The sequence below is a fragment of the Eubalaena glacialis genome, chromosome 10 (genome assembly GCF_028564815.1).
Source record: "Eubalaena glacialis isolate mEubGla1 chromosome 10, mEubGla1.1.hap2.+ XY, whole genome shotgun sequence".
Classification (NCBI taxonomy): domain Eukaryota; kingdom Metazoa; phylum Chordata; class Mammalia; order Artiodactyla; family Balaenidae; genus Eubalaena; species Eubalaena glacialis.
In genome coordinates, this window is record NC_083725.1 from 40,329,325 (window position 1) to 40,348,895 (window position 19,571).

The following is a 19,571-nucleotide window of genomic DNA, read 5'->3' on the forward strand; positions in this document are numbered from 1 at the left end:
GGTGGGCAGAGGGCATCGGGTTGCTCACTGGCTGAATGAAGCTGGTCTCTGTAGATGGCTCAGCTGCTCCTCACGACTTGGTGTCTTGTTTAGGTTCATTCACCTCTCAAGGAGGTGCAGCTACTCACCGGTCTGGGTGACCACCCACCAGCCTCAGTGCCTGCTGCTTGGCCTCGTGGAACCTTGAGGGGACACGTGTGTTCTGAAGTCCATTTGTATGTGTGCTGCTTGGAACTTAGAATGCCTGTTCCCATAGAAACAAAGTCACTTGAGTCCATTCGGTTCCAAGGCTAGCCCTTCAAAGCCTATTTAACCCATGGTCTGAAAAAGATTGTTTCAGCGTTTCCTAAACAACGTATTAACATTTTGTTCTTTGAGAATTGTGTTCTGTGTACTTTTACTTATCCCCCAAACAGTGAGTGCTTGTTTCCTACATGGGAAGTATCAGGCTATGTGCTTGGTATAAAAAAAGATACATCAGACTTGGTGCGTTCCCTTGAGGGTCTCACATTCTAGGGATAGATTGATGGTAAATCACAATACCGGAGGTAAGTACTTTGCAGACGTGTTCAGCATGCTGAGGGATGTCTTTAGAGAGAGGAGACAGGTGGTTGTTGAAGGATGAGCATTTCCCATGTGGAAAGTGGTGAGAGTCACTCAAGACAAAAAGAATTGTATGTGTAAAGCAAGAAATCATGACAAGGCCTGTTATTTCCAGAGAAATGTGAGACATTAAATGTCTTAATAGGATAAATCTGTACATGAATTCGAATGGCAGGATATGAAGCTGGAAAAAATTCATTGGAGCCAAGTTATAAGGAGTCACATATGAGCCCAAGGAGTTTAAATATTATCAATAAGCAAGAATCCTCCCCTCCCCACCCTTCCCCCCCAGAGGGAGAGAAAAAAGAGAAAAGGAAGGAAATGGAAGAGATTTGAAGCAGGTCTTTGCGATGTTTATTTGTTTTATTTAATTGATTTAAGGAAGAGGTTTCTCACAACAAATGGAAGACATGCGATTTGGCAGGAGGGCCAGGTAGAGGCTTTCTCAACGGCTCAAAGAGGGAGCTCTTGCTAGAATACGAAAATGTAAGAGGCAGTGGAGAATTAAAGTGTTTCTTGAGTAGAATGGACAGGATATGTTTACCCGTTGGATCTGGGGAGCAGAATTGTGTGGAAAACACAGAGGGTCTCTAAAATAAGAGACTGGTTAGAAATAGGCTATTACCTTGAATGGATGAGTGAGAGGAACCTTGAGGAGACCAATCTGACATCTATTCTGTAGTAAAATGCATGGTGGATGCCACACTGGAGGCCAGATTTGCCTCGCTCCCTGACCCTAGGGCACAGCCCTGCCCCATACCAGAGTGGAGGCTCAAAGGCAAGGGTAACGTGGTGCCTCAGGGCAAAAGGAAATCGGCTAGGAATCCTTGAGTGCCAGTTCTTTTTCTTTAGATTTCACAATGTGTTTTGCCCTGTAAAGAGGTCATGTTTTCCTAGCTTGGTCTTCCCAAGTGTATTTTCTTATGAACCAAAAGGTAGTCAACATCCTCTGCCTCATCCCCTCTCCTTATTTCAAGTCTTGTCAGAAGACCTGCACTATTACTTAGAGAAAGATGTTGCATCAGTCTAAAGAATTTAGGGGGGGGCGGGCAGGTGTCCCTGTTTCTCATGTGTTTGTCTCAGATGGAGGACTATATTTCACTCATTGCTCTAATTATCCTAATGTTTCATACTCATATTCATTTATGTTTGGAATGTTGACTGAATGCCTACTGTGTGTGAAGCATGTGCAAAGCTTTGGGGATGCACATGATAATGTTAAATACAGGCTGTGTTCTTAAAGGAGTGCAGTCTAAAATAGAGGACACATACACACACACACACACACACACACACACACACACAAATCAGGTGTTTAAAAAAGTACCATGGAATCTGGCAGAATGTGGGAGAAATTAATAATATATGCAGAACAAATGCAGAATATGGAGAGGACTGTTGGGCAGGGAAGGCTTCCTGAAAGAGTTGGACTTAGAAAGATGACAAGTCAGTCATGTAGGGGTGGGCTGTGGTGGAGGGCAAGGCTGAGGAGAAGACTGCCTGACTTAGAGCCTTTAACAGGAAAGGCAGCACTTCATGATAAGGAGGATTTTATTAAAATTTAAGGGAAAAAAAACTAGCATCATAATATTCTTGTAGAAAATTATGAATTATTTAGAACTATCTTTCACTATTTATAGAGATGGATGGCCCTTTGGCCCAACAATATTAAGTCAATAATTTTCTTCTGCAGTTCTTAGTGTCCTCATCAGACATCAGTAGTGGTTTCCTCTGAGTTTGGGAACAACTATAAGGTGAGACATGTTCATATGCAAATTACTCTGCTAAGGAGCAGATGAGAAGTTGGTAGGGCTTACATTCCACATTCCTTTCCCCCTACCCCAATCAGCTTCAGACAATGTTTCTTAAAATCTTAATAAGTTAGGGAGATAATACTAGGGTTTTTGTCTTTTTAAGCAGTGAATAAAATTATTTTTGTAGAATAAGGTGTTTTTTTTTGGCAAAGCAGGTATTCAGGATTCACATCAAAAGCAGCTAGCAACTTTTTTCATGTTACCATTGCCTTCATACTGAACATAATTAAGTTTTATTCATTATGTTTTATTATCTTGTTGTAATTCTTTACTTTTGGTGGCATTTTGCATTTATGTGCCTTTTACTATTTTACCCTTTACTGAGAACACACAGTGGAAAGCAAAGAGACTCAAGGTCTGGCCAATTAACTGTCATCATTCCATAGATCACAGGATGTCAGGATTGGCAGGGAGCCTTCGGATTCTGTGGTCCACTCAACCATCCAGATCTTAAACCTCTGTTGCAATTTGCAACAGAGGTTTAAGCCTGGAATCTGAAAAGATAAATACAGCCTCCTGGGGCTTTTTAGTACTTCATTTTGTATGTTCTTTGATTTTTTCATTTTACTCAGTATTATTGGTGATTCAAATACCATATGTATAATTCTCTTACCTCAAAATTTTAATTAAAAACCTCTTTTAATTATGTAATAAATGGGGGATCATTGGGATATATAAAGATACTCCTAAATGTAAAACGTTCTTATACCTTAAATCCTTATTGCACAGACCACTTGGAAATGGGAGGTCTGAATTATCTAGGGGTACTAATCTGGGTAACTGAAGGTTATTGCAACTCTTTCTTTACGAGTTTTTGTGAAGTATATACTCTTACTTTTCTTCCTTGGTAAGTACAATGTAGGAACATAATTGAATCTTTCTTTGATAAGTGAGACATCTGCAAGGTCTCAGGGCTATCACTCAGAAAATCAATTCTCATTGTATAGTCTAAATACCCATAAAATAGAAAAGATGACACTTATTTCATACTGGCCAAGTAAATAACCCCAAAATTATTTTTTGAAGTAAATCCACAATAATACCTTTTATAATTTGCTTCTTTATAAAAACTCAGTGCAGCAAAAATCCAGATAATTAATGGTTCCACTTAGTACAGTGAGTTGATGTTTAAAGTACCATCTCTTGCTTTACAGAGCAAAACAAATGTCTTTTATCTGAAAAAATAATATAACTACATGAATGTCATTATGTAGTGTATACAATAATTAAACCACATTAAGCAAATATATTAGCTTGCTGTATTTTGATTCTTTCCTTTAAATACATGCCTGGTGTTACTTTAAAAATAAAGTGTAATTGAGACTTATTAAAACAGTTAAATCATCACTTGAGATTTTCAGTGCCATTTAGGGAAAGATACAGAATTTTTAAAGCTGTATTCATAGGCTGAACTACTAAGTTTCCCACTGTATTCATAGGTTAAACAACTAACTTCCCGCTGTTTTTCTGTTTGCAATACAATACATTGTGCCAGAACTGCCACTAATGAATAACATTTATTTCTTCAGGTAGTTAATCATTTAATAGACACGTTAAAAATGCTCTGATGGAAGTTAAAGCTTTTTATTACTTTGTTTGGAGGTTTCCCCTATTAAAAAAGTTTAGTATTGCCCATTTTTGAAGCTTAAAGACCATGATAAGTCCTCTTAAATATATAAACATATGTAATTGAAGAAACTCATGAGACCTGAGAAATTAGTCTGCTGGGAACTCAGCTAGTGGTTTTTCTTTATTGTAAGAAAAATAAAGAATATGAACAGAAGACCCACACATGCCTGCACACATGTGCACACACACACACATGCGTGGAGAGAGAGAGCAAGCGCACACTCAGGATATGTTTTCAATTACTTTGAGAATGCAATGAAGATGATGTCACTTTTCATCAGGGAGTATTTTTATCGTGCCTTTATTTATTACTTTATTTTATAGATTATCATTTTAACAACTTATCATAAAAAGAGATGCATTTTAAGGTATACACTGCATATTCAAAGTAATATAATCTCTTGATAACTTTTAATGTTTTCAATATATATACTTTCCATGTCTAAATATACATGTGTGTGTATTTTCATTTTAAAGAAAGTTTGCTGCTATGATTTTGTACTTTATGGTCCCTTCCAATGTCTTAAGAATATAAAAAATATTCTGATCTATGGGATGCCCACCTTGTTTATTGAAGGTTTGAAGATTACTTATAATTTGTGAGGGAAACATTTATAGGTTAAATAAATTTAGTGTAACAAATTAAAAACAGGATAAAAACAATTTATAACTTTGTGGGTTGATAATTACGTTTCTTAACTTTCAGTGTACCTTAGATAAGGAATGTATTTATTTTCCTATTCCTGCTGTGAGAGTAGCCATATAACACAAAATAGTAGCAGAAATGATAATAGGGCCTTATGTTTCGAATTCAGCTGTGACTGAGGAAAATTATTCAAACCACTTTTTATCATTTTCTTGTTTATAGTAACTTGTAATCAGCTCACCTCAAAAACACTGTCACGATAGTTTAGAAATACCAGTGGGATCTATTTATAATTTCAAATACACTTTAATAATTCTATCAATAATTTACTTGTGGTTTCTATACTTTTCTGCTTTGTCCTTCCTGTGAGAAGGACAAAGCAGTCCTAGTGAGAAACCAGTGGAAGTGTCTTGGCTTGGTCCAATTAGTTATAAAAAAAAATGTTTTTGGAAAGTTACAGATTTGTTTAACTAGTTAAGTTTTCTGCCACTTGGAGATGAGCTCAGAAACATGTTAATAATTTCTCATAGTAAATATTTAATGACCACTTCCTATGAGCAAATCAGTGGACGAGTAGGGGCTTTGAGGACAGAAAGATGAATAGGAGTCACTTTCCTCCAAAGAACAAGATACCTCCTAGGCCAGATAAGACTCAAGCACTTTGAATCATTTTATGTAACAGAAATTAGTAAGAGTCGTGATAGATGTATAAATAAGATGCTGTGCTTGCTCAGAGGAGGTAGAGGTTACTTGTTTGGGTGAGGGGTGCAGGGAGTGAGTAGGACTATGCAGAAAGCTCACTGGTGAAAGTGCTACTGAGTTCAACCTGGAAGTATGATTTGGTCACAGCCATAGTTAAATTTTACCCCCTGGGTTTGGAGGAACAATCCTTTCCTTGATGTGTCATACCACACACTTGACTCCTTTCTCCTCTTACACACATACATTTTACTGTTCATTTTGTTTCCTTGTAGATGCTATCATCAAATGGATGCAGTAGAATAGTAGGGTTGGTACAGGGAAGGAATAATAGTCTAGCCTTCTCCCTGAACCCTAGCATTCACACAGGCACCCACACAGACAAACAGAATGAATGCCCATGTTTGTTTCTGTACAGAGCCTGGCTGGTTAAGCTAAGAGACAGTCTTTATCAGGAGGAAAAGCCTATGCAGTGCCTGGATTGAAATCTGCATAGGTCTTGTTCTCAGTTCACCTTCATCTGCTTTAGAGTTAGTGAAGATTCCTTCAGGACTTTGGCATTGCCTTGCCTATCAGTCTTAGATTGTTACTGTCTAGCCTGTGGAGATATTTTATTAGAAAATGTGTAGCGGCTGCATCAGGAATTTCCAAATGTCCTTGTAAGTGCTTTCAGTGTGAGTGTATGTGATTAGTGAATATTATACTTTAATTTTTAAAAAGGTGTTGATAATACTACACATGTATGGATAATACAGGGCAAAACATTCTGAAAGTAACCAGTTTTTGCATTGTCCACATATATTCACTTCTGACACATGAGACATCTAACCCCAGGGCACAGAGTAATTAGCATGCAGTCCAAACAGGAAGGGTCTGAAGAGGCCTCCAGCCACCAGCCATGCCCCCACAAAAGCCAGTAATGTGACAGGTCACTTCATTTATTGTGACACTTTGGGTCAGATAGAATGGATGTATGTTTCCTGATACAAGAGAGGTATATTGAAAAGATCTCAAATAAATAAAGAAGCCCATTGTACCACAACAACACGGTCATTTGGATATTTTATGAATTATATGCATGATAGGTGATGTTTCTACAACTGTCTTATACAAGACAAAATTTCCAGGTTGTTTATGTAGCTTTCTCTATTCTAAACAGCAGCTGAGTTAATTGATCACCATGGTAATTAGCATGGCTAAAACCCATCTGTCTGTAGAATTTAATTGTATTCTAACCATGAAAATGAGAAAGCCTGATAAACAAAAGCTTCAATTGAAAAAAAAAACAGCAAACAAAAGAGAAATCAACTCACCTATTTTGCTCAGATAAATTAAATTTAGCAGCCTAGATACAAGGAGAATTCTTTCTTAGGCCATCTAAATGATATCAGATCCAGAGAATTTTCCTTCTTATTATCAGAATGGTTTGGGAGTGTTAATGTCTCCGTGGGCTATCTCTCTATTCTGAGAGTCATGAAACTCCCAGGCTTGTCCTCTATTCCATTGTCATTTCCATTCCACTTATGAATATTCTGTTTCACTCAGCTCATAAAATGTGCTTAACTGCTGATATGCTTTTGTTTACTCATATATTGGTAGAATATTTCAGTGCTGCTTATTCACAGAACATGAATAGTCTCTCTTTGGAGGCCTCCAAAGGACACGTACTAATCAGAGAAACCACATATCCTGGCTTTCAAAATAAGAGACCCAATTTCAGATGTTGAAGGGAAAGAAGATAGGATCATTGATTTTTTTTTTTTTCTTTACAAACTATAAATGAAATGGAACAGAAATGTCTTTGGACACCCTAACAAAACTTATTGAGTTTTGAGTCTTATTTTTCTGTATTTCCTTATTTTTCTACAAAACAACCTAAATTACTATTAATCTTAAACAAAGACATGGTTTGATTTCACGTTCTTACTTCAGTGTGTTTCATCTAGAATGTAGAATTGTGGTGAGCCCTTCATGCCTGTGACTAAGAGACACTAGACCAAATGTTAAGGATAACTCATAAATTACTGCTTCTACAACATAAAATATACTGGCATTAGATTGACATCAAAAAGTGGAGCCCCACTGAAGTCATGGTTTCTGCTACTAAGATTGTGCTCTCAGACTATGTCTTTAGAGAAAAATTTAAACCAAACAGGATCATCAACTCCTGAACTTGCAGTAAGCCAGCCTAAATTAAAAAGCAGGGACAATTTAAGGTAGGAGGTATATTTTGTGTTTGTTGGGATGGATATGTAGCAAATTTATCTAGCAGTTAGCCTCAGGTCTCTACCTTCTCTTTTGTAGTCCTAGGTAGATCATTCCTTTCTGGTATTGAATTCTTCATCTAAAATAGCTAGGATCGGGGCTTCCCTGGTGGCGCAGTGGTTGACAATCTGCCTGCCAATGCAAGGGACACGGGTTCGAGCCCTGGTCTGGGAAGATCCCACATGCCACGGAGCAACTAGGCCCGTGAGCCACGATTACTGAGCCTGCGCGTCTGGAGCCTGTTCTCCACAACAAGAGAGGCCGCGATAGTGAGAGGCCCGCGCACTGCGATGAAGAGTGGCCCCCACTTGCCGCAACTGGAGAAAGCCCTCACACAGAAACGAGGACCCAACACAGCCATAAATAAATAAATAAATAAATAAATAAATAAATAAACCCAAGTTTAAAAAAAAAACAACTCACCTATCCTGTATTCTGCTAAATAAATAAATAAATAAATAAAATAAAATAGCTAGGATCATCCTAGATAAAAGGTACCTCAATAAGAGAAAAAGAATTTATCTTATAATAAAATAGGCTCTAGGTGAATCACTTCTTACAAAGGAGGCTGCAAGTTCTTTCCTTTGAAAATATCAACTCATTGTGACTCTGTGACCAAAAAAATCAACAAAATACAAGCATCTTAGAAAACTAGTATCAAACATTTAATCAAGTTACATTATTCTATCCTTGTATACAACAACAGTATTCTATATCTGCAGTAGTGGAAAAACAGTCACACATACACACACACACATATACACACACTAGAACTGGGTTGGATACACAGATGAGTAAGACAAAGCCTGTTGTGGCTCTGAAGTAAAAAAAAAGGAGGGTTTATGTTCACTGGATTTGTCACATTATCTGAATGCCCTTGGACAAAACATGTATTTCTCTGAGGCTCATTATCCTCTTATATAAACTAGGGATAATGACAATGATCTGTTTTCCATAAGATTTTGCTGTGGGCTTAATGGATAGATAATTTGAATTTGTCCTGTAAATAGAAAAGCACTCTACTGAAGTTTTTTTCCCTCAATGAGTAGAGGCAATAATTAACAACCCAGAAAAGTTAAGAAGAGAGAATAGAATTTACATATCCTGAAGGTGATATGCAGATTAATTTTTAACCCCTCATTGACTAGGACTGGGTGCTTTTGTGCTTTTAGAGCTGTCCCTACTCTCTTCAACCTTGCACTCCAGGCTTCTCAGGGCAGTAGCAAGAGTCTGTCACTACTTTGTTTCAAAACCCCAAGAAGTATCCTTCAAAAGTTGAAAATAAATCCATTCAGAGTGTATTATCTCAACAACTTATTCAGTGTCGTTTTTAACCATAGCAGTCTGTGAGCTGTTCTTCAGTGTTGTTTTTAACCAAAGGAAGTAGACAACAAGGTTCTGCTTGTAAGGCGCTTACAGAATTATTATTGAGCAGAAAGAACATAATGAAAAGACCATGCATGTAATGGCACTTCATGGGCTGAGAAGACAGTGTCACAGCCACAGCCACTGAGTCAGGTGCAGCTGGAACACAACTCTGCCTGCCCTAGCTTTCCCACCTCTTGTAGTGGCTTCGGGGGCAAAAATGCAAAGGGCGTTTGAGGGACTCTGTAGAGAGTCCATGTGGGAACTGACAGTCAGATGATGAAGGTGTGCCCAAAAGAAAAGAGGGAGATAAGGAAGGCAGATTCAGAACGTCTTTACCTTTGCTGCCCCGTGGCTGGAAAAGTTTATCAGTGCTTTAGAAAGACAGTACTGCTGAATAAACAAAGCTGTGATTTTGTTATACTTGTACTTTTGAAGCAGATACTGTTGCTGCCCCAGCTCCATCTCCCTGAGCCCAGGCTTGTGTTCCTGTAAATGCTGACAGCTTCCCATTTCCAGAGCCCTTGTGTCTTAGTTTCTATGTCTCTGGGGAGCTTGCTCAGACCTCCTCAGCTTGGAAGTGCTGGGGCTCTAATGTCTCCAGAAACAACTCTCAAGAGGCAAAAGATGGGATTTGGTGGATAAATGCCCCAGCTTCTCCATCTTTCTGTGGGGCAATTCTGAAGTCCGCTCCACACGGTGCCTCAGAGGTGTTGAACTACAGTGGCCCACGGCAATGCTGTGTTCACTAGGTTTTCTCCCTGCCCTGTCTCAGTTTATCCACTTCTCCCTTGTGCATCCTGGAATGCCCTCCCAAACAAAGACTGTCTGCACCCACATCCTTGTCTCAGTGTTAACGTCTGAGGAGAAACAACCATAAATGAATTTGGGCGGGCAGGGGTGGTGGTGGTGGTTACATATTTATCTATTGTGTTGTGTGTGGGTTTTCTTCAGTCATTTCTTCCAGATTCTCAAACAATTCATTTACATTTTACAAAAAGATAAACATGACGGGTTTATACCTCACATCATCTGGTCAAAATCTTGATGCCTGGTTCCGGGTTCAATGTGGGTGTGTAGCTTTCACTAATTCTATCTATTCTGTAACAGTGTTCTCAATTGTTGCTCTAAATTGGCTGATTCCGATTCGAAAGTGCTCTGTCAATTAAGCTCACAGTTTTATGTATTCGGTAATTACAATATATAATAAAATGTAGACAGTTTGACATAAGTCTTAAGGGCATGGACTTTGGATGTACTGAGATTCAATTCCCCCACTTTGACACTTTTAGTTCTGTGCATAAATTTCTTTATGTTTTAAACAAGAGCCTCAGTGTTGATATCCCGTTGACTCCTGAGAAGTCCACCTGGCGTTGGTTTGTGGGCTTGTTTTTAAGCATCAATCACGTTATGATACTTGATTAAGGATGTGTTCCATATTCTGCCCACAACTTCTTGAGATCAGTTCTTCAGTAGAGGTTATACAGATTTGACACTTATGTGTGCAAATTGGTAATTTGTATGCACATTTTTTACAGAGGCCTTATGTGTATCTCTCATTGTTTTGACAATATTAGCAAACATTAGAGAGACACAGACTTAAGTATCAGTTATTTGTATGCAATTCATGAGACTTATTGTGGTTCTTTGAAGAAAATTCATATTCTCTGACCAATTTGTTTTACATTTGAAATATGGTTAGAATAGCAGCGTTATAGGTAATGAATAAACGTCTTGTTTCATTTTTCTTTGTATCATATCATCATGTTCAAATGTATTCTTAAGCATATACTTGGAGATTTTTTTTTTTTGGAGATGTTTTGATTTAGCTATTTTATCATCTAAATTTATAGCCCAAGATGAAAACTCCTTCTTGACACTAAGTGCCAAATTATGTACTTTGTGAGACCTTTTTGTTCACAAGAGTCACAAAAGGAAGTACCTCTTCACTCAAGTGATTTTTATTCCTCATAGCCTTAGTTAATATTACACTATCACACATATGTTCAAGTTTATAAGAAGTTGTCAAAAGCAAAGATGTTGAAGATACGTTTGGGATCATATTAACATTAGTCAGAGTGTCCCAAGTTTGTACACCTTTTTTCCTTAGATTAGCAATGTTTTTATATTAAAATATGGCCAATGTTAGAGACACAAGTTGTGATAATTTCTCTCTGAATATGGCTTTTAGATGTAATAGGGAAATCATTTCTAAGAGAATTTCTGCAGTAAATGTGTAAATTGTAATAAGCATTTTGCCAAACTATAAAATTCCATTTGAGTGTCCATGGTGGCTATAATACTAGTTCGTTGTTGAAAGAGAAATGCTGAGCATGTGTTTAGCAAATCTCCTGATCATGTTTATGTAATCTTTAGTCTATGACTACATAATGTGTTTCAAGGAAAAGATATGTGACATTTCTTAACAGTGGATTGTCTTTACATGATGTTAAGATAAGACATTAGGAGAAATTGTGAAATTTACCAAGAATGGATCAATAGTGTGCTTTTTTATGAAAAAAACAGAACTATTGATACAAGTTAGTGGCATATTTTTCCCCTTGTACTCAAAATCAACACTTCTTAAATATTGCCCAGTAGGTAGGAGCATTTCTAGAATGATTATATAAGTCTGTCTTAGGTGAGTTGAGTGAGATGGAAGAAACTTTGCCTTAACTGCAAAAGGATGATTGAATATTTTGAGATCAAGATCTTCCTGAAAAGACAGGATGCTGTTTGAAATGCATTGGAGCAAAGAAGTTTGTAGTTCAGAAAGATGTAAATAAAACACTGCTCAGAAGACATTTTGTTGCTTATCTTGCAGCTGCTATTTACTCAAGATTCTGGTTATTTAATTATACTTTATTCCAGCAGATATTCAAGGTCATAGTCACGGCAGATTTTTAATTATATACAGGGCTATACACAGTGGAACATTTCACCCTGGGGAGCCCCCCAGAATGGCTATAGCCACTTTACTAAGTGAGCTGCTGCAGTTTGCTATGGTTGCTAAATCAAAGGTTTGTGTATGTTTTGTTCCTTCGGGCGATAGTTGTTCCATAGTTTTCATTTTTGACTAACTGGAAGTACAAACAAATAAACCTTTAAAGAAATAAAAACAGTTTTTACATTTTTATATAGTTATTACCCAAATAGTATCGAATAGTATACAGGAAACTTTAACAACAGCAAAAATGGCCTGTAAGTTTAGTGTGTGTATACAGACCTAAATTTAATTAATATTTGTTAAGGTTCAGATATATACACTAAATTGTGGCTTAACACTGTAAAAACAGAAACCAAGATAAAATATTGTTTCACTTTTTTAAAATCTTAAGGTCATATTTTTCTTTCCTCATGGTGTGGTTGGAACCAAGTATTTTGGAAACTGACCTAGGGAATTGGAGGGGTAAAATCCATTCTTAGTGCTACAGAAAGTATATGTTATTACACTATCATACTCTAAATAATAATTTTGAAAGCATTTTCTATAAGCAATCCTGTTTGTCCAGTCTACTCACAGAAGCTATGTAAATTAATGTGGTTGTCTCTCTGAGCTGTTGAGTCCAACTATGAATTTTGGACATGGGATCCATTAAGTTAGAACTTGAAAGGAAAATACAAAGAATAGTAGGAAATCAGTTGAATCTGCTACTTTAGCATGACTATTTTAAGAAAGCAAACTGAAGACTATAACTTTATATATGTCTATTATTAGATTAAAATTCCTCTTCTCTAGTAAATGGTTAAAGTCTTTTATATCTCAGTTCAAAACATTCTTCTTTCATTAACAGATTTCTGGTCTCTGTGTATTACATTCTGTTTTTGTTCCTTGCTACATTCACTTGGGAAGAAAATAAGGAAGAATGGTCCTTCCTTGTATAAGAGCCCTGATGGGGATACTCAGAACTTGTGAAATCAGGAGTTTTTAACATCTGCTGAATGTGCTACTCATAAACATAGTTATTAATACCTTTTCTACCATGCCTGTAGCCAGGGTGTGAGTGTACCCTTTCCAACACTATTCATCTCAGCAACCCCCTCCACCTTGACTCTTAAAAGTTTCCTTTTGTATATACATTAAGTAGCTATTTGCAGAATTAGCTGTGTAACAACCATCCCAAAGCTCAGTGGCCTAAAACAAAAATTATTTATTCTCACTCATGTATCTGGGGTCAGATAGAGTTTGACATACATAGACTAGGCTTGTATGGTGTTACCTCCTACCTTCAGGTTGGATCCACATCTGCTCCGTGTGTCTCTCATCCTTGTTAGCCTAATAGGCTACCCAGTATATGTGCTTCTTATGGAACTAGCAGAAGCAGAGGATGGTTGAATAGAAACACAGGATGACTCCTAAGGCCTAGGCTCAGAATTGACACACCAGTACTATATATATTATAGCCTAATATAATATTAGGCTAGATATGAATTCTCCTGTCTCAATCAAGTCATATTCCCAAGTGCAGTATCAATGGGGCAGGAAAATGAAGTGGTTGACTCTAGAGGGACTACAGGAAAGTCACATGGCAAAGAATGAGGAAACTATGGAAGGATGAATAACTGGAACAGTAATGAAATCTATCATAGTATACACTTAAGAATTGGCCCCAGTGCCCTTTTCTCTCTCAAAACAATGCTGTGTGAGGAAGCTCTAGAATACTCTACCTAATTAGGCTAGTGATTCTGTAGATCAGACTTCAGAGAATCAATCCATTTATAGTTTTCCCTAGACCAGTGCAGCCCAAATGTGATCCGTGGACCTGCTGCCATTCCCATGAACCCTTTGTTCTTAGTCCACAATAAGATAAGGAACTTGCACCAAATGTAAATTAACTATGACCCTGAGTGCGTTGTTTAGTTTGCTAAAATTGTTTTTTATAGCAAGAAATTTTTGACAAAGGAAGCAGTATGTTGATTTTCAACCCAGCAGGCTCTTCATCACACAGCAGACAAGCACTTTGAATAGCATTGCCCTAAAACTTGTCTAGCAAGTTCATAGATCATACACAATCTCCAGAACCGAAGTTAAAACATAATGAATTCAATAACTTTATATTGGCATTAATGGTCCTATCTTTTTGAAACTATTCCATTAGTAGTACAGATGCATGCAGGGAATAATATAATATTAAGCTAGATGTGAAACCTGGCAGTTATGTAAAGACATAAGAAAAAGGGAGTATAAAATATGACCATATCCTAAGCTCAGTACTCTTAAAATATAGTCATTTTCCTAGATCTAAATAGAAAAATATGTTTTCCATTGCCTTTTTCAACATAGTCTAGAAACATTTATTGTGTTCCCTGACGTTGTACAAGGTACGTACCAAAATACAGCTGTGATACAATAAAATACTTACTGCTATTATTAATATTTATGTGCTTTGTCATACCTATTATCTCATTCTTATTAGATTGAAACATTTTTCCATTTTTTATTTTCATTTAGGAGCTATCAATAAATTATTTGTAATGTCTTTGGGAGATTAAATGGATAAAATCAGGTCGTACTTAATGGGGTTTATATTTTCAGTATTATGTCGACAGCCACAGTTATCTCAGATTTATTAGAAAAAAATTAAGGAAATAGCTCTGGGGCCTAACATTTCTAGAAATTGTGTCAAGGAAAGCCAAATTTAAAAGATTAAGTGTATGTCTCCATCTCTACATTCTATTACATATGTTACTTCTTCTGTTTGAAGCAATAAATTGGGCTAAGCCTCCATCCTCTGAACTCCTAAAATGTTTGCTGCGTAGAATTCGTTGTTTACTCCTTTGTGTTATTTTTCTGTGTGCCTGTTTAGCTAAACGACATTTCTCTCGTTTCTGCTTTAGATTTTATAAAGCATTTCCACGTGTCTTTTTTGCTTATTTGTTTGTTTGTTTTTGGTCCTTGGAGTCCTGTGGACAAGTTAATGTCCTCACTGTTTTGCAGATGAAGAAACTGCCACTGAGATTAGGTGATCTTCCCAAAGACACACAGGTAGAAAGCAGTACAGAACACTCCATTCAAACATACTTATTTTTAAGAAAGCTTATTCACCTTAGCCCTTTTACAATAGAGGTGGCAAATATAATATGTGTGTATGACCCTTTATCCCCCTTCCACACTCAGGGTAGGTGTGAATAATTATATATGGTAGTCTTTCCCCTAGAACATGTCTGCAGTCTTCTCAATGCACTACTCCAGGAAAAATCGCATAATTTTTTGGAGTTGGCATTCAGGATTAAATGTGTTTGATTTTCCATCTATATATCTTGCTTTGTTAGGATTTGTGTCTTTTGTGTTTGTGCCCTATAATATCTACTATTGTACTTTGCACAGGATAATAAAGACTAAATAAATATTGTTAATAATTTATGGTTAAATGGATATAAGTCATAATGTGGTAGAATTTGATTTACTGTAAGGAAGAATTTTTCCTTTTATTATCATTGAATAATTTATTTCTAGATATTACTCAGCCTCATCTTGTGCCAGGCACTGTGTTATGCATTTGAGACTCAAGGATTAATTTATTCACTGGGGCATGAAAGGGAGGCAGAAAAGGACATACCATAGCAGGCAGAATGTTCAAGGGCCGGGGGCCCAATGATGGGTTATAAACATTGCTGAATGTAGCTCACCCCTGAGGACTGGGGGCCACCTGGGCACCTCCTGGATCGCTATTCACAAAGAAAAGGGTCTCACATGCATTGACCAGACCCCAAAAAGACATCTTAGTTTACAAAAGCAGTCTAGCAGGAGTACATGTCATAAGTTTGACTGCAGTGTTTGTGAATTCTGGTTTCAAAACTGCAAATGAAACCTACTCAGTCAACGAATGGATTGATTGCTTGACTTCTCCTGTACTGCTTCCTCATATGTAAATGCACATAAATATCTTGCTTTAAGAATACTGTGAATTTCATTCATTCAAAAAATATTTATTGAAAGCCTCCTATCAGCTCCCATTATGTCCTGATGTAACAATGAACAAGACCCAGTCGTTATTTTCCAGAAGCTTTCGTTCTGGGAAATGGAGGACAGGAAACGAATGAGTATTTTAGGCAAAGGCAATAAAGTAGTGCATGCTAAGTTTTTTGTCACAATGCCTGACCCAAGAAATTCTGATTCCCTCCCCCCTTTCCCACTTACCATATCATCATGAGGTACGCTGTTTATTTTTTTAAATTTAAAAATCTCTCTGTTCCATAATTACTAGTGAGAATAGCAATTGTCACTGTACTAGTTTTCAAATCTTTCTACAGGTATAAGTGACAGATGCACCTGTACAAAATGACCCATCAGAAGATGCCAGGGATTCTGTCTATAACACCCATAACAATTAAATATTGTGCACTTTCTGTAAGGCTCTCATGGGTGTAGCTATGTAAGACTTCAGCTCTTCTTCACAAAAGTTAGTATCCTGAAATACATAATAAGATAAAGATGTAGGCAATGTCAGCTGAATAAGTCTTTGTAAGACATATGTCAGGCACCCACAAAAAATCCTGTGAGAGAAAAATTCAAAACTTCCAAACTTCAGTTACTGTTTATTGAATACTTTTGTGTTCAAGCATTTGGGGTTTATGAAGATTCCTAATTTTAAGAACTATATTTTTTATAATGGAGGGTGTGAGGCATTGGACAGGACAATGATGAAGGCTATATTGAATGCTAGACTGGAAACTTGAGCTGGAGAAAGCAGGAGATGAGGGCTAACGTTTGACTACCTGGACCGAGACTCAGCTTCCGGTGGATAGAAGTCAATCTTACTTCCTATCTGATGTCCTTAGCACTTGTTTCTATATAATGAATAATAAAACAGACAGGAAAAACACCCAAGGAATGTTAACAGATTGTTTTAAGGCAAGAGAGATTTCTGAGGGCTAAAAAAGTCAGGGATTTCCTTACAGAATTCACTTTAATATGACCAATACCTCTTGAGGGGCATTCCATGCCCAGTGTGGAAGGAAAGATTTTTCTACTAACGTCTCTTCCAGTAAACAGATTATAAACACAGTTTTCAGAGCAGGAACTGTGTCATATTAATTTTTCATTCCAACAGTGGTTATGGTGCCCTGTCCACGTTGAAGTAGCATGCACTCAGGAAGTATTGGTTGAATGTATTTTTCAAGTGGCCTTTTATTCCTTGATAAAAACACAGACAAACACGCTAGTTCTTAAATCACTGCCATTAGTGGCCACTCCAACCGCTTTCCTGCCTCTTTTTTCTTACTCACAGAACCATGATGGGTGGACATGGGCTTCAGGGGAGGCTCAGCTGCCCCCAGCGCAGGGAGTATGTTGTATGAGTATGAGCCAGTCATGGTAACTCCATTCCCCTTACCGGGACTGGAGTAGACTTGCAAATATGCCCAGTGAGACAGAGGGAGTGCCTGCTTGGGGTGGGCATGGGGGTTCCAGAAAGATTTCTGCTTTCTTAAAAAGAGACGCATGTGGGGAAAAGCCCTTTCTTTGGCCTCTGACTCCTACCCTGTGAGGAGGAGAGAGCTGGAGGAGAACATTTTGAGAACAGCCAACACACCGAGGATGGCAGCAGAGAAAAGTAGAAGCCCATGACTACGTTGCAAAGCCTTGAATTAACCAACCCTGAATATGTTCTAACTCTACATTGCCTATGTGACAGGACACATTTTATTAAATCATTTTTCAGTTTGGTCATCTGTTACTTGCAGCCTAAATTAGCCTATAATAAGATCAGTGGATTGATTAAACACATGGTGCTGTGCAAATAAAGTAAAAGACCTCTCCCTGTGTGCAGAATCTCAGAAGGGTTCATTCAGCAAATATTTCTTCAGAGCTTACGAATCTTCAAAAGTTGATAGATTGAGAGAGAATGTGTTTCTATCGAGGCTTTGGACTCTGTAGCACAAATATGAAATGGATAGTAAAAACCAGTTGGTATTCAGTGTATTTTCCATGCAAGCTCTTTATATGCATGAAAGGATTGTCTTTGAGTCCCTTTTTTAAACCAAAAGTGAAAACAGAAATAGCTAAGTTGGACAACCATGCAAAATTCTCACATGATATCATAATTTTGTGAAACATGCCATCCTAATGGTTTAATGAATACTAATACTCTGGTACTTTTTAATTTATTCAGTTTTTGCACTTCCCAAGCCCCTATTTTATTTTAAATATATCCCTAGGTCTAATGTAGAGACGTTAGAAAGTCATGCTTTTGAATTTACTATTTTATTTAAGGAAAATGTTAAATAGATAATTTTCCTACGTGCACAGGTGCTTTAAAATGCTTTTTTTTAATATTCCAGATGCAAAGGCAATGCTGTTTTTACCTTTCTTTTTTATCTTGAAATACTGAAAGAGATGACCTGTAGTTCTTCCTGCCTCTGAAATTGGTATTTTCTAACTTAAAATGTAGCTTTGTTCACACCTGAGACCCCTGGAGAATAAACAAAATCTTCATTTCTTTTTCAAGCAGTATCCTGCCAATCTAAGAAGAAAATAGAACCTTGTTTCAGTCGCTGGCTTCTAATAGCATGGTATCTGTAGCAATCTCACAGAAGATTAGTAACTTTAGCTCAATTTAAAAGTTAGCATTGTGAAACACACATTGAGTGTGTTTCAGAATAAAATCTAGTAAGATTTAAAAGCAGTTATTCATGATTTATGAATAAAATAACAGTTCAGAGCAACAGACTGGCAAGAAGGACTTAAGTTGATGGGAGAAGAACGATCTATCTTTTCTCTTCCTTTGCAAAAACAGTAGTAACAGAAGAACTTACATGTTGCCCGTTCTGCCTAGTGGAATCATCTTAGTGTGAAAACATCATACTTAGGGTTCCACTGTCTAAATGCAGCTCCTGATTCCCATCAGGCATTCTTTTAAGATCTCAGTCAGTGCTTGTAGAGTGGAGGACCACTTTGGGTCTTGTCCCAGAAAATAACGTCAGATTTCTTTTCTGCTAGACATGTGAGAGATTATCTGATTATTATTAATATATGTGGGTTCCCAGGGAAGCCAGACAGATGCTGGTATATCATTAGTCATTTTTTCCCATATAGTCTTCTAGTTTTCTAGCATAAACCAGAGTAGGACTCTGAAGATGCCTATTTGGGTTCACAGATAGATTCCTTTTTAGCAATTTATATAAACACAATTCCATCATTCTCAATATTCATTAAATGCTAGTATGGATTGTCCTTTATTAAAGGTCACACCTTTTCTTCTATCTCATCCGAAAAAGAAAAAAATTTTAGATTACCACAGGAGTGGTCCGACCAGAAAGCAAGCTTGACTTATATTGACATATGTTTTGTAAGCCAAGGGTATATTGCAAGCATTTTTTTATTGAGAAATAATCGATGTATAACATTATATTAGTTTCAGGTCTACAACATATTGATTCAATATTTGTATATATTGCAAAATGGTCACCACCATGTCTCGTTAACGTCCATCACCACACATAGTTACAAAATTTTTTTCTTGTGAGGAGAACTTTTAATACCTACTCTCTTAGCAGCTTTCAAATATACAAGTATTATTAGTTATAGTCACTATGCTGTACATTACATC

The 19,571-nt window shown here is 37.1% G+C and overlaps 1 protein-coding gene across 2 annotated transcripts in view; it reads left to right on the top strand.

Annotated features, from left to right (window-relative positions):
* Positions 1–19,571, top strand: part of PDGFD (platelet derived growth factor D) — a 230,294-nt gene that overhangs the window by 121,701 nt on the left and 89,022 nt on the right. The gene's annotated exons all lie outside the window — the stretch shown is intronic.